Source organism: Lichenostomus cassidix, chromosome 4 (genome assembly GCF_008360975.1).
Source record: "Lichenostomus cassidix isolate B80296 chromosome 4, HeHo_3.0, whole genome shotgun sequence".
Taxonomy (NCBI): Eukaryota; Metazoa; Chordata; class Aves; order Passeriformes; family Meliphagidae; genus Lichenostomus; species Lichenostomus cassidix.
In genome coordinates this window covers 34,932,037-34,948,706 of record NC_139484.1, presented here as the reverse complement: position 1 = coordinate 34,948,706, position 16,670 = coordinate 34,932,037, and the positions used below count along the sequence as shown (strand labels likewise).

At 37.8% G+C, this 16,670-nt stretch overlaps 1 protein-coding gene across 3 annotated transcripts in view; it reads right to left on the bottom strand.

Annotated features, from left to right (window-relative positions):
- Window positions 1–16,670, bottom strand: part of GALNTL6 (polypeptide N-acetylgalactosaminyltransferase like 6) — a 428,069-nt gene that overhangs the window by 280,682 nt on the left and 130,717 nt on the right. Inside the window, exon 1 of one of the 3 annotated variants that reach the window (XM_085058680.1) lies at window positions 2,088–2,191. The exons of the other annotated variants lie outside the window; for them this stretch is intronic. The gene's annotated coding sequence lies outside the window, so the exon portion shown is untranslated. Of the gene's footprint in view, window positions 1–2,087; window positions 2,192–16,670 lie in introns of those variants that run through there. 3 annotated transcript variants of the gene reach the window in all.

The window sequence follows — 16,670 nt, the reverse complement described above, 5'->3', positions numbered from 1 at the left end:
GCATTGCACTGAGGAGTTCATGCAAAGTCTGAACTCAAGAGCCATTAAATGCAGCAGAAGCCATGGCAGACAGGGAAATGTTACTCCTTATACCTTGCACAGCTCTCAGCCTTGAGAACAGGTGCTGCAGCAAGGTCTGGCAGAGCCTTCCCATGCCCCCTGTCTGAGGGCAGCTTTGTGGCACACTCCAGGCAGCAGCCCCTCCTGCAGGGTCCCAGCTGGGGCACCAGTTAACCCTCAGCCCCTGCGGAAGCTTTCATCCCAGCAGGCTCACGGCTGCCTGCAGGCTGCCTTTCACCAGGCCTGGCTGAGAGATGAGGAGAGTCTCCCTTCTGTCTTTGCAAAGGCTCGGTGCATAAACATAAAACACTCTTATTCCCTCCACGGTACCTCGGCTGAACTCGGTGTCCTTATGTTCCCCAGCAGATCTGATATCCAGCTATGCTTCACTGGCTCTCAGGCAAACTCCAGGGCTCCCTTAAAGACCAATTCTCTCTACAAGCAGGGCCATTATTACCATGCAGACACAGAGAAAAAATTATATTATCAAAGCTACCACCATAAAGTAGCTGTTCTTTAAAAACTGACTTTTTACTGATGACTGTTACAATTACAGGGATTAATATTATTAGTCCCCCTTTTCTCTTAGCTGGGTATTTCAATACCCAAAAAATCTGAACTTCAAAATTTCTCAGATCTGGGGAGGAGTCAAAAAGGAAACACATTAAATTGTCAGTTTAATATATATTAGAATCTGTAGAGACATTAAATTTCACTTTCCATCTATGAATATTAAACATTAATGAGGTTTCAGGTACAGAGATAATAAAGTGAAACATCAGAGAGCTATGACTTAGCTCGTATACAGGGAAAGAAAGTTCACAAGAGAAGCTAATAAAGGTCAAAACCACAGAACTACCATAAACCAGAGCATACAATAGATGAAAAAGAGTAATTCAAGAAAACCTGATTTTGAAGGGGCTATTGAGAAATGCATACACATTTCCACAAGCAGAACTTTCATGTAAAACACAGAGAAATAGGAAGTAATTAAGTACATATTTCTACTCACGTATAATATGCAAACTGAGAGATGACAAATATTTCTTGAGTGACTTGAAAACAACTTGTAGAGGAAGACGCCCAACCTTAAACTGAAGAATTCATAAGCACAAAAAGCCCCCATAGTAACAGCTGCATCCAGATCTCTCTTTTTCCTCCTATGCCTCCTGCTCTGGAGACTAACGTCTACATCTGTAAACACAGTAATGCAAAAACCCAGACACACAGGAATTACATAGAAAGGTTAAGCAATGTGCCCTGATTGCGTGGCAGCATACACAAAAAACAAGGAAAGAATATCAAAGAAAAAAAAGGAAAGCAAAAGATCATAGGCCAACCAAGTGACAGCTTATTTTTTGTATATTTATAATTTATCTTTCTTTCTCTATCATTTATTCATACACACAACCCCTCTCTACAGGTATAAAAGCAGCTATTCCTTTCCTTCACCCCAAATACAAAAACTTCTAGCCACAAAATAAAAAATAACCTGAGAAATATTCTGTATTTAGAGTCATAGTGTAGCACATTTGACAGAAATACAGTGAGGCAAAATTCAACACTAGATGTTCCACGGATAAAAAAAACTGAAAGTCACAGACCTCCCTAACTATATAGGAGCTAGAACTGTGTTTCCAGGTTGTATTCAAGGATGCAACTCTGTAAAATCAGTTACAAGTATATGATGCCTAGCACAGCACATTCTGAAGGCTATCAGTAGTATCAATTTAACTGAAAATTTTCCCTTCTAAATGTTTTATTATCATTCTGATAGATATCTTTTCTATTATCACTCTGATATACAGTATCTTGGCAAACATACCATACAATGAAACACGAATAGCTCAATAGTAATTTGTAAAATATCTCAGAAATATATTTAGAGATAGATATATAATAAGACCTTTTTATTATATTGCAGCATCTGTCACTGTATAACAGTTACCATTATATGAAACATCAAAGGAGAGGTATCTATACCATTAGGTCTTAGATAAAGCCATCTGAAGACGCCCATCACTTACGTAAAGTTGATCAGGTCACCATGAACCCTAGATGAAATGAAGCTCTGACAGAATTTTGCTCCAAGTAATTTTCTGAGCAGCAAAATCTGAGCCCCCAGAAACACCTGTGCACAGTCACATGCCTCCCTGAGTTCAGACTGGTGAAGCCTGTTAAACCTCTTATTGCAGGTGAATTTATCAAACCCAGTCAGGGTGAAGGAGAAGGAATAAACTGAAATTGTGCTCTTAACTGTGCTCAGCATGAACTGTGTTAACAGAAGGAAAACAAAAGGATTTACTAAATCAAACTCCATCACCTCTGCATTTATACTAACTGCAAAGCTACTGAACAGAAGATTTTTTTTTTTAAACGGAATTTCAAAGTGCAAGCAAATCTTATTAAGCTTTTAGCATGGACAAACTGTCAGCAACATTATCAAGAACAGTTGGAATTAAAGTTTTATTGTAGATTCTTCACTAGAACAGTGTCTAACATCTCTAGTTAAGAATCATAAGCCCATTGTGCTCAGCAGCAAAACCTAGTTTTTGCCCAAGTGTGTTTACAATTAAAGCAAATGAGGAGAGAAATATAAGCAATAAGACAATATTATCCAGCATGGGAAACTATGTTTTTCAGTGCACTATGAACCTAACTAGTGCTAAATTCAAGAATCAGTCATCACAAAAAGGGATTTCCTTTTAAATTATGGAGTAGTTACATTATTTCATAGAAGTTTACCTTGTGCTCCTCTGAGGCAACACAAAAGGAAGATCAGGGTTTACACTGTGATCCATGAACTAATGAGAGTTGGTATTTGAAGACCTAATGAAAGCTGGAGTAATCTCCAAACCACTTGAGGATTAAAATGAAGAAGAGAATGTTTAATGTTTTATGTCAGGAAAATGAGACATAGTCAAGGCAATAATCTTTTCCTTGTTCTTTGTGAGTTCTAGGGAGAAAGATACAACAGGAACTGGGATGCTAATGCCTGAACAAATACTCAGCTCTACAGATCAATAAAAGAAGTTGCTTGTCCCTGAAAATACAGGGGTAAAAAACTTAAATTTTCAATTTGTCTCCAAACAAGATATCATATACTATCCTTAAATCAGAAACAACTCTTTAGTTAGCTGTTTTTTTCTTATAATTGGTCTGGAAATTTTTTAAGACACAACTTTCTTCATACAAATCATTAGGCATGCCTCTTGGGTTTCTAGAGTCAGCCAGACCCATGGATTCCTTCCCCCCTCAGTACCTCTTTATTTCACTCATATGGACATGGCATTGATGACAAAAGTACCATTCAATACTGATTGTGGCAGTATGTGTCATTCATCTGTGCTCAGGTATTCATCTGTCAGATCGTCTGTATTTAGTACCACGAATAATTTAAGAACAATTTTTTTCAATGTTTCTTTCCAATTGAAATTTTTTTCCAATTGAAAAGAAATTTCCAATTTCTTTTCAATTCACCATACAATTCTCACTAAGAGTGAGAATAGCTCTCCTTAGGCTGACCTGAAGGGGAATTAAGAGCTTTAGGAGAAGTTATAACCTAGTCCTTCTCATACCACAGGGGGCAAAACCCCCTTCACTTATTGCTAACCATTTCTTCTGAGATGAAAAATAATCTCTATCTAATATCAATCTCTGTAGCAAATGCAACTTCAGCAATTCATTCAATAAGAAATTCAAATAAAGCAATTCATTCAACTCAAGACTCATTCAATTTCTGCAGCAACTGGCTATAACTTTTACATCCAGTTATATTTTCTACATCTCTTTAAAGGACGGGATCATCCTTTGATCAATCATCAGGTTCCTGCTGCTAATGCACATGTGAAAAGGGAAAACTCACTGCAGAAACATCCATTGGAAGAATTTACTTTGAATTTTCTTTACATACAGCTTTTATCTTTTTCAATGAATTTATATTATCTGGAAAATCGTGGTTCTCAAAACAGAAGTCAGAGAAACATAATGTGATCATTATGAATGCTATATTGAAATATTTTTCACCAAGTTATACCTTAGTTACTAAGGTATAATTTGGTGGCAAATAATCACATTACAGTCATCTTTAAATGTTTCACAGTTGTTAGAATAAATTGATATATTAGGAAACTGCACTATGTAAGGTACTGTCCTACAGCAACGGCATTACTCACTTTCCCAAGTTCAAAAGGACTGAGAGTACCTTTAAAAATACGTAACTCCCCAGAAAGCTGGAGGCTCATTATCCAGAGAGATATAAATCACTGAGTGGGTTGTTATATAATACTAATTAATACTTAGCATAATAATGACTGAATGAATTGTTACATAATGTGAATTAAAGTCAGCTAAAAAGTTAACAGCTGCAGCCACCCAACCGCCACCACCACAGGATCACCCTGGTGACCTGGAAACTAAGGAAGGTCACAGGTTCTCTCCAGAAAGCTGTCCTTGGGGGCTGGGAGCCATCCATCCACGTGGGGCTCTGCGGGATACACCCAACAGCCAGCAGGGCCCAGAGCAGACCATCTGCTCAAGTGGATTGCTCCATGTCACCTAAGGAATGCACTGAGCCTGGGGTGAGCTAAATCAGGGGAACAGATGGAGGTCAGTTTTCTGTAGCTTGTGATGCACCTGAGTTGATGGTAACCCAGAGGCTTCCTCAAAGCACCTCTGGTGAAACCACACAGGCAGCTGACTTCTGGACCCAAAGTGAGTCATTTATGAGAGAAATACCACACGGCTCAGGCCATAATGCACTCTATTAAATTAATGTACCTGAAAAGAAATGCCATAAACAGCAGTCTTTCTTTGAGGAAAATACAAGGCTACAGTGAACCAGTAGTATGTACTAAAAAGCAAAAAAAGACCAGACGTCATGAATATGTTTGCTGTACCACATCTCAGTCATAAAAAGGGGCAAAAAAGGTAAAAATAAAACCGATAAGGGAAAGGGAAAATAATGAAGAAAAACCATTTGCACCACATGGGAGTCTGAAAATTAGTAGTGAAAAAACCTGTTGTCTATCAAAAAGGTCTAGATAACAGAGATACTAATAAACGAGGCACTACATGAAAGCACTGACAAATGATATAATTTGTTTCTTTTAAAAGGGTAATAGTCGGACAGAGTGGATTGCAGATTATGAAAGGTGGCAGGCTATACCTGCACTAACACTTCTAAAAGTGCTTGGGGGCACTTTTGAGCAAATAAACATGGCTTTTGATAACAGAGAACCATTAGAACAACTCCTGTCATGCTTTTATCTCTCACCAACTAGCCCACATACATTTCTGCAGTGATTATATCTTAATTACCAGTTCACATCCAGTATTTTGCATCCAGATGTCTTGTTTTGGAAACCAGGAGCTGCACAGGTAGGATGCTGGCCACTCTGTCACTCTGGTGACAGTTGGCCACCATTTACGGAAGTGTCAATAATTTGGGGTATTACATGCAATAAAAGTACTGCTTGGAAAAAGTGTTAATGCAAACCAGTTAAACATCAGCTGTCAAATTGCAGCATCCAATTTCTCTGTTCCAAATATTTTCATGTTAAAAAACCTAAAAAAATCAGAAAAATACTAAAACTCTTTCATATCTGCAAAATACGGTGACCTGACTCAATGAAAAAAGTTATGAATACATTAGCTACAACTCTCCTAAATTTCATTTTTAGTCTCAGTAATATCAAATCCTCAAAATGTCTGCAGAAGAGACTACAGGCATTATTGCAGTGTGTAGTAGAGCAGTGAACAGCACACAAACAAATTTTCATTACTGCAGTTAGTTCACAAGGTTTGACCCATCAGTTGGTACATTTCAATTCAGGTACAGTAAATACACATAAGAGCAACATTATCTAAAATGGTAAAAAGTATGATATCTATAACAGTCTTTGCAGACACAGGAATAAAGCCTACGTTGTCTATCACTTATATGTAACTACATAGCTTGGATGCTTATGTATTAGAAGTAGACAGAATATAATTAAAGTGTCAAAGGTGTTTCCTATACCTTCCCCTTACGTACCATACCCAATACAGCACTACAAATGTCATATGACAACAATTTAATCACAAGCACTGATGTATTACAGCTACTATACAGTCAAAAATGTATGCAGACAGAAGAAAACCTTCATGGTCTCTGACTGATTCTAAATACCACCTCACTGTTTTCTGCTTCATTCTCACGGCATAGTGTAACAGACACATGTCTGTACACATCTGTATCAAAGTTGTGACCTTAATTTGACATTACAGTTGCCTTTGGAAAAGTGTGACCTATGTTTCAAGAAGATATAACCCGTGAGTAGCTGTCACAGGTAAGGTGTTGACAGGTTATTGGAATACCTGTCACCTTCTTGGACGGCTTACACAAGTGTCAACAGTGGTGACTGTCATCTCAAAATAAGGACTTGACCCTTAAAAGACGGTTTTGCTAAAGAGCATCTCTGAAGTGACACTGAGTAGTGTGTGTCAGAAGGAAAAAAAAAAAAGTTTATTAAAGGTTTTTTTTTCTTGATTAACCACCATTATCAAAGAGGATCTACACATGCAAGAAAAGATCTGCCTGAGAGGACATCTGGTCTAAGGAAGTGACGACAGAAGACAGACAGAAGACCTTGCTCTGTTTTCTCAATTTTCCTGAAGATCTAAACTTTCATATGCCCTGAGCCCCCTATCCTTTTCTGCAAAGTCCATGTTCCTTATTTTATTTTATGTTATTTTACTGAAAAATAAAGCCAACCGCTCTAAAAAAGTGGAAGTTTATTCCACTGAAAAAGTAAATGTATTTTTTTCTACAAAAGAAAAGATATTTTTGTTAAAGTTTTAAATTTAATATAATGCTTAAGGCACAGAAGATGCAGAAGTTTATTGTAAAATAACTTCGTAGTTGCAATAAGAAAGCCTAGGCCTTCTCTTGACAACAGTAGTACTGAAATACAGGTACTGATGATTCACATACTCTTGAAAGTTTTTTTCATGTTTCCTTTGTGGCTCTTCCAAATAGCAAATTTCAATCAAGTTTCATAGCAAACTCTCACAAAAACTTCAACTGCACCCAAGGGAAGAATGTTACATCTGTGATACCATCCACACTCCTTCCTTCTGCATTTGCTCTGATGACTTTTGAATCTATCCTTGTTCAACAAGATGAAAAGGACTCTTTTGACCACAAATCTCTCTTGAACCTAATTTCTGCATGGTGAATACCATGCTTTTTAAGACTACAAATATTTTTAAAGTCAAATTGCAAGGGATGGATTTTTCATTTTCAGAACAGTTGTTGACTTTGTTTTTCCAGAACAGATATGTAATAAAAAAGCAAAACTAAAGGAAATTATGGGCACAAACATAGGTATAGCATTTAGGCAGGCATTAAGAAATTTCAAATGCATCCAGAAAGAGAAACTCTGGTAGGCACTCAGAACCCTATTTTTTTTCTTATATGCTGAGTATCTAATAAACTCACGTAACATGCTTGCTATCTTCTACTGCAGAAGAGTACCCCACTCAAGGAACGTGACTAACCCAGAACGTGGAGCCCACAGCACAACAAAGCAGATCCACTGACTCCATCTGTTCCCTAGAGCAGTACATTTTCTTTGCACAGATGGGATGAGTGGGACTAAGGAAAGAGAGTTGAATTTCCAGCTGAACTTGTGGAAACGGATTCCTTTTAAAAGAAGAGGATGTTTTTTACTGACACCATATGTCATGTATTGATGTTATCTACTGAAAAATAACGGGCAAAGTGTCCTCCCTCTGCCCAATTCAAATGCTCAGCCTGAACTGTAAGGGTATTTTTAAATTTTCTTTCTCCAAGTACTTTTAAAATTGCTTATTGCTATAAGGTTCCTCTGTTGTGCCTACACGGTTTGCTACCTATTGGATCCACCAATGGGTTAAACTTGATGCCTGAGCGCTATCAGATGCTGAGGGAATGTGTGCATGAGTGACCATGGGGCAGAGATACATCGGAGACCCAAGCCATGTATTTCAGGGTTGGAACATTCCAGTCAGCTTTTTTAAAGGAAAGATGTTGGACCAGAGTCCCAAGACTACAAGAGTGGCCAGAAACTCAAAAGCAGAAGCACCTAATGTTTCTCTCCTTGGGCTGAGAATTTTGGAACATGGTTCCAAAGTTCAGACCACCAGCCCTGTGATCACATGGCTGTAGGCAAGCCTGTAATGTGTATGGACTCTTCTGAATGATGAATTTCAAGTTATGATCCATTATTGCTGCTTCCCTCACACAGCCCTTGGAGTTCTCATCAAAGTTTGATTTTTATCACTTCTGTCCTTCCTCAAGTCAGGTTAAGTTTCAGCTATGAGAGTATGTTTCTTTTACTTAAAAAGATTGGGCAACACTACATCACATCATATTGTGGAATCCACTCTTTCTGTTTATCAGATCTCATCCTCTCTACCTGCTCTTCCTCCAAATTGTCTTTACCACCTCTGAGTGTCTAAAGCTTACAGCAGCACACGATTCCTGTCCAGGTATCAGGACAGGTAAACTTGTGCTCTCATTTTCACAGGATTTGGTAATATTTAAAGACTAAGAGCAGAATTCAGAGGATGTACACGGACACATGACATTTATGATCAAAAGCTTTATTTGACATGACCACTGTGTTTTTTTCTTAAAACATCTTTTTACTTTAAAAAAGTGCATTAATTAAGAGACCTACATTACCCTAATGTAACAAGATTGTTGTGCAGATATATTATACACATGTATAAAATACCTATGTAAGATATATATAGTGTATATATAATATTTTTCAAGTTCTGTCTGACATTTTTTTATGGTGAATTACTATAGAGTATCACATTAAAACTTAGTAGATTTTGTTAAATGGGTGCATATTTAACTGTAAACTAACAAAAATCACATTATCAATGCTTATGGAACTATAAAATACACATTACAGTTCTGCAAGAATAGATCACGCACCACTGCATTTTAAAACTGAAGCACAACTTTCTTGTGTTACTAAAAATCTTAAACATTGTGACAAGTACATGAACTTTCAAAGATCACGGAATGGTTTGGGTTGAAAAGGATTTAAAGACCATCTGGTTCCAACCCCGCTGCCAGGGGCAGGGACACCTTCCACTAGACCAGGCTGTTAAAAGCCTCACCCAACCTGGCCTTCAACACTTCCAGGGCCTCTGTGTGTAACCTGTTCCAGTGCCTCACCATCCTCACAAGAAGGAATTTCTTCCTAAAACACCTCATCTAAACCTACCCTCTGTCACTGCAAAGTCATTACATGCCCTTGTAAAATGTCTTGGAGTGGAAAGATAATACAGTGTGAATACTGCTGATGCAAAGAATGCGTATTTCTAGAATAGCAAGCAATCATAAATCTACTCTTTGAGTATAAAATATATTAAATGCACTACCAGTTTCCATACATGTCAGTATTGCATTTCTGTGTATGTGCTTTAGTCTAAACAGACAGGCTTAGTAACGTATTCCTCAGTTGTGTCAGATTTTTAATTTTAATTTGATATAGTGTCAACAGTGCACAGTGAACTATTATTGCAAATATGGTAAAATCATACAGCAGCATGCAGTTCACTGGACATGCTTAGGTCTCAGAATTCACATCTGTCATGTTCTCAGCCACACCAGGACCTAGCAGCTAATTGCGTGGCAGAAAGGGAAGGGACACCTTCAGCAGTTCCCCACCTGCTCACGAGCATTATTCACTCCTGGAATACAGTGATAAGAGTAGTGAGCAGGTCAGGCTCCAGAATGGAGTCCAAATGTAGTGGGTGCTCCAAAAAACAAAGTGGAAATAAAAGGAAAGGAAAAAAAAGGATATGCCCTACACATGTTGACAGAACAGAAGAGAGAACATATAGAAATGTTATTTCCAATTGAAATTTTTCTGTCATTGACCTAGAAACTACTATTCCTACTCCTGCCATCATCCTTAGGAATATTCCAAATGATATGTGAAAATACAGATAAATACAGATGACTATTTATGGAGACATGGTGATCACTTTTAACTCCATTCATTGCCCAAAATAACACAAAAGAAATTGCAGATTACTTGAAATAAAGAAAAAAAAAACCCTTATAACACAAAGTGCTTTGAGGTCAGGGGTGTCAAAATAAACCATTTTAACCTTTCAAAACCAATTTTGTTCAGCTCTGTTCTGATGCTGTACATCATACTGCTTATATTGCAATCTGAAAAATAAAATTGAAACTTATTTAATCAAGGGGATTCTAGACTTGAAACAGTCATTCAAAATGTCTTCATTTAATTCATATGATCCCCAGATGAGACCTGGATGTCATGATCCTATCTGAGGCTGACTAAATTCCCATGTGCTTATACCTAAGAAGATAAATAATTAACATGATATCTGGCTGATAGAACTTGATCTGTCTGAAACAACCTCTTGTATATTTTAAACCAAAAACTTACCAGCTTTGCACATCATAATACTGATGTTATTATTTACATGTCCATTAATGTAAATAATATGCACTAGCAGTTGTAATAAGAACTGAAGATAGAGCAAATACATTAGTGTCATTAGTGTCAGGGCAGAACTTTTTTCTTTTTTTTAATAGTGTCTGAAGAATTTCACAGGAGAAAATAAGAAAATAAACTGCACTTGAGTGTTTTTTGTTTAGGCCTTCTGGTCAGAACCACTGTACCAAAAACTCAGTGATTCTGAGACTGAAGCACATGATATAGAGTACATCCATAATCCTTTAAAAAAGATTCCTGAAAGATAGAGAACTGAATAGGCTGTACAGCACATAGGTCAACCGTTCAATAATGAGTTCAGCTACTTTAGTGGCTGTTGAGATAGATTAGACAAGCTTTTTCCACAGAGTTGGAACCATCAATATATACCATTTTCTTTATCAGAATTCTGCAGGTGCCTTATTTCCTCTCTGATAGCATTACTCTACTCTCATGAGAAAATACTTCTAACCTCAGCTGTCAAATTTCTGAATGATGCACACCTTACTATCTAACGCAGATTTTATGTTATGAAAATAAATAATGCCTTTCGATAATTATTGTGGAAGCCCTATGTTCTGCACTTTGCAATCTTTTGACTGACAAATTTCAGTTGTTTATCTCAAAGTGATTTTATGATCATCAAGATGCATTTCACATTTCTAGCTAAAAGCTTTATATTAAAATTCAGGCTAGTCTCAAAAGCTACATTTGCTAGAATGAAAACAATGAGAACTACCAAATGCTTCAAGACCTCTGTATTGCAAAAGAATTCCCTTATATTGTAATATTACAAGTTCATTATAGATTCTTTCACTAGGTATCTTCTCTGATCTTTTCAGCCCTATCCAAGATAGTGGATAAGACACTAGTTTAAAACTCTTATATTTAATTCCTATTAACATTAGCAGCAAGAAGCATCAGTCTGTCAAACTGAGGGGAAAAAAAAAAGACAATAATTTTAAAGGATTATACACTAAATAAAACTTAAGACAGTGACACCATGAAGCTACTGAAAATGGATATTGGACTGGATTTTCTGTGTGGCACAGGTTCCAATCATTTCCTTAACTGTAAACCTGTTACAGGGACTACTGCTGCAATTATTTAAACCTTTCAAAGTAAAGCTCAACTCTAAAAATTTCTCATGTTACATCAGCTTCTTACAAAAAAATATACCTTTTAGATTACAATTAAAATGGTAATTGCTTACTACAATAGTGATAACTATAACTACCAAGAATAATACTTGGAGGGTCTTATGAGTAATGAAGTATGTTCTATTACTTTCCCTGCAGCAATAAGAAAATTATTTAAAATCAATTATTGACACCTTGATGAACAACTGGGAATTGGTACAAACAGTTCATCATGGTAGACACCAAGATGAAAATAGGATAACAATATTACAAAGGTTTTAGCACTTGTAGTGAAGTTGATACAACAGGACACAAGAGCTACCCTTGAAGCAGTCATTATTCTACCCACAACAGAAAAATATGCATCAAGAATGGGACTTCTGAGCACTATGGCAAGCCTGAAAAAAAACCCGAAAAAACAATTCAAAGCACAAATATGACAGAAATTACTTTGCCAAAGGCAAAAATTTAACTGAGTTCTAAAAACTTAATTTCCTATATCCAAAGAAGCCAAATTTTCATGGGAGTTTTCAAGACACACTGTCTCAAGTTATGAATTTGATTTTGATACATGAGAGACATTTATGATCAAAACCCTCTCTGCAAATTACAGCACCCATCTTGTATAGAAGCCTGACAGGCAGCAGACATTCCCTGTCTGGGAATCTGTGACAGAGGAATCAAGAGCTTTCTACACTGAACAGTTTCACTGTACAGGAGTAATATGTTTCCTACTAGCATGGCCATTAACTCTGAACGTCCATTTACTCAGGAGTTGATGATAGGGAACTAGATAAATGTCAGCAGCAGAGCAGCACCAGGGACATATCCCATTTTGCTTTTTAAATTGTATGTTTCTCTGCAGAATGGAGTTGAAATGGACCACCAGGAGCAAAACAGGACCAATAAGGCTAGAAGACACCTCTACAAGTGACCGAGGGCAAACACAGACTGAGGTGTAGAGAGATAAGCCTGCTGTTATGGGGAAGTCTGACACTCAAAAGCTGGATTTCACGGCTCTTGAAAGACAACATCTGTGGACAACAGTCCAAAGAACGTCTAAGAAAGAGAGCTGCAGCTTGTATTCAGCATTCCTAGCTCAATTAAAAAAAAACCAAAATTCACAACAGCACAAAGTGCTTCCTAGTAGATTATTCAATCACTAAGTCTATGCTCTACTTTGCTTTATTAACATGGAGACTTTAAAGAATGCAAGTAGTTCACAGCTGTGGACACAGATAAGAATACCGATATTGGAAGAATAGTAGCACAGACTCCAGTGACAAAGTAATTTACTTGTGAAATGCTGACAATGTCCATTAAACATGTGACTCCACAAAAAGGCTATCTTGAAAGGCAGATCAGAAATAGTTGTAATGAAAGCAGAAGAAAACCACGAGGCACTTGGCAGGTGAACTGTGTGTAACTGTGCTCTGCTAACTGTTATGAGCAGAAGTGGTCCTCTCCATACCCATTATAATGTTTTATTCTAGTGTTCATTCTAAATTAGAGTACTACATTATCTTATCAAAGAAAAGATATATACTGCTAGATGAACACTTCTTTTATAGGTGATTTTATCCTTCAACTTACTTTTCACTTTATACCATTTTCATATTTACAGCTTGGAGGCTATACATATAAAAATCTGTGACACGGCTGCACTGTGACTGTGTATACATAAAAGTAGTACAAAAAGGAGTTTTATCTCAGAGCTGCTTCTCTGTCTCCCACAGCCTGATCCCCCATAGCACAATCTGCATCTCTCAATAGTAATCTTGCTATTACTCATCCTATTTCCACTACCACAAAAACCTGTCTTACTTTTCATCCTCCCCTGCTTCTGACATTGATTAGGAGAGGACTGTCTGTATGTGTGGGCTTATGTAAGTGTGGGGTTTATGTCTAAAAGCATAGTAACTGATTTATCTTAATTACATACTGTTAGCTAGCACTGATACAGAGAATTTATTTAAAATTATGTAAGATAGAAATGCCACCAAAATTACTTTCACAGATTTTTCCGTTTTTACTTAACATAAAACTGTGAGTAGACAGACACCGAGAACTACCTGAAGGTGGATGAAGTATTACTCTCACTTTTCAGTTAGTCTTTTCTTCAAATCCAACAGTAGAGCAATAATAAAATAATTAAAGCTACCTGGAATGGATTTCACTTCAATGTCCCTTTTATAGGCATTATTTTGCACTGTACTGTAACATAAAGGAAGCTTATCTGGAGAAGATATTTGCAGCTAGCAATTCCCAGAGATTTCTGTAGCCTAGTTAGGCAAAGAACACACTTGACAAGTTTTTCTCAGGGATCTTTTAGCTCTTCATTCTGTATGGCATTGACTTTCTCTTTCCAAAGCACAACAACTGCAACACTGTCACACACTGAGGACTTAAAAGCCTTATCTTTCCAAAGGAATGAACAAACCCTTGAAGAAAATGAAGAGCACCACCTTCTTTTTTTTCAGATCTACAATGACTGTATCGCAAATATCATACAATATGAGCTGCAACTTAACTCACAAAAAAAAAATTCTGAGTAGTCTGCCTTGAAGGTTTAAATAATCCTTATTTCACTCCTACACACTATATTGAAAATCTGGATAATCATATAGCTGGATAATAGCAGTCAGGAGACAAACTACTAGACAGAGAAGTGGATTAATGCTTCTTGCTATGTTGTTATAGACTCAAACTGTTGTAATTCACTAGAGCTCTGTGTATAAAGACTTGTATGTTTTGGCAGGTATGTATGATTCCTTCCTTCTATCCCAGAAATGCTGAACACATCACAGTTGCCATATTCATTACATAAACATAAGTCTTCAGTGAAAGCTCTGAGGCAACCTGCAGAGACAAAAGTACTCTGGAGCTGAGGATCCCACCAAGGAAGGGAGGAGAGCTTTCCTAGCCAGCAAGACCTCAATACTAGAGCAGAGAGATGGGCCCAACCCTCTGTTCTTGAGTTGGCAGGGGAGAAGCTGTGCCTCAGAGGCAGCTCTGACCCAGCCTGGGTGCTGCCAGCAGGGACAATGCCCATCCTCACCTGCAGATAAGTCACCTCCATAGAGCATGAGTGACTGGGAGCACTGCAGCTCCTGAGGGCAACTCACACATGCAGATCACAGAGAACCTACCTGCTCCAGGGCTCAACTGGTGCCATCACCCTCGGGGAGGAGGCGTGGAATGGTATCCACCCAGTGTAGAGCCAAGTCATCTCTGCTCAGCAAAATGGATTTAGTGACCCAGTCAGAGCTCCCAAAACCACATGTGGCCATCCAAGTGTCAGCCTGCAGGGAATGTCTATTCCTTTCACTGGACTGTAGCAGAGAGAGCATTTGTGTCAATGACTAACTTAAGTGGATGACCTGCCTAACCTGGTAATAGAGCTACAGGATGAGTTGGAAATGTTAACGAGTACTGGAGAATCAGAAGGGGAGATAGAATACTGGAACCAAGATCTAGCCTCCCTGAGACAGGAGCAGCCACCAGAAATATTTCAAGATCATGGGATCTTCTATCCATCCCAAGCAAGGAAAAAGCAGCAGTTGTAAAGAACGGAGCAAGTGGAGCGTAGTCCAGGCTCTGGGTGGCAAGTGAAATCCTTTACCCACCTCACTACCCATAGATGCCTCTGCACAATAATTGTGAGGCTTTGTATGCCATGGCTGAGGAGGGAACTGCTGGTCAAACTGAAGGGAAAGAAGAAAACACAGCCAGAGCTTACCAGCACAGGGGACCTGGAAAGGGTACAGAGATGAAGTGTGGTCGTTTAAGAGTGAGGAAGGCCAAGGAAAAGCTGCAATTGAACGTGGTAAGAGATGCAAGGAATAACAAGAAGGGCTTCTGTAGGTATGTTAGCCCGAAAAGGAAGGTCAAAGAAGGCACAATCCCTTAGTAAACAATGATGGTAAACTGGTAGCAGTGGACTAGGAGAGGGCTGAGGTACTCAACAACTTTTTCGCCCCAGTCTTCAATGGCAACCTCTCCTTCCCACACCTCGAGGGGATGAATAGCAGGCAGCGGAGTGAGGGAGCCAAGTGCTTCCCACTGTAAGCAAAGATCAGTTACATGACCATCTGAGGAATCTGAACATAAGTAAGTCTATGGGACCTGATGAGATTCATCCCAGAGTTCTGAGGGAACTGGCTGATGTAGCTGCCAAGCCACAGTCCATGGTGTAGGCATTAATGTTAACACTGAGGTTGAGGAGAAGTGTTTAACGGAGGAGCTTTCACTAATGCCTGAAATTCTCTTGCCACAAAATCCAAAACCAAACAAACTGTTATCTTGTTTGGACAGTACACATTTGTAGAATCAGCAGCACAGAGTTAAAAAAAATTGCATATTTATCATAAACAAGAGAAGAATTACCTTGTTTTTATTTCTTTTACTCAACTATATTCTGAAAGATCTCAAGGTAAGTTGCAATTACCAATGAATTTGATGTATAATATATTGCAATAAATTCCCCTCCAACAAATCAAGTGTTTATTATGTCTACATGGAAAAAACTTATGACCCATAAAGATGTCTATGTGTTTCTTAAGATAAGAAGGTGAGTACTGAAATGAGCACAGCAGACTTGTCCAAACTAAAATGAAAGTGTTAGCTGAAGAATGAATGGCTCCATGACATGCTAAAGAATAAAGTCACAGGTAATAGTGAGTATGTTTGGTTACAAGAGGAGAAGGTTATGCTATCTGGAGAGGAGAAAAAATTATTTAGTATATTTATGAGCTTTTAAACATCATTTGTCAAACTCAAAACCCCCTAGGTTTTTAATTTCTTACCTGAAGTGAACAAACTAAATGCAAAATGAGTTTAATTTTTCATGAACATTTAGTTTAAAAACAACCATTCTTCATACGTTTATGTTCCTTTCCAAAATAAAAACTATCTATGCATAACTTGTAAATTATAGTCTTTCACTGCTATAAGTGTTTTAAAA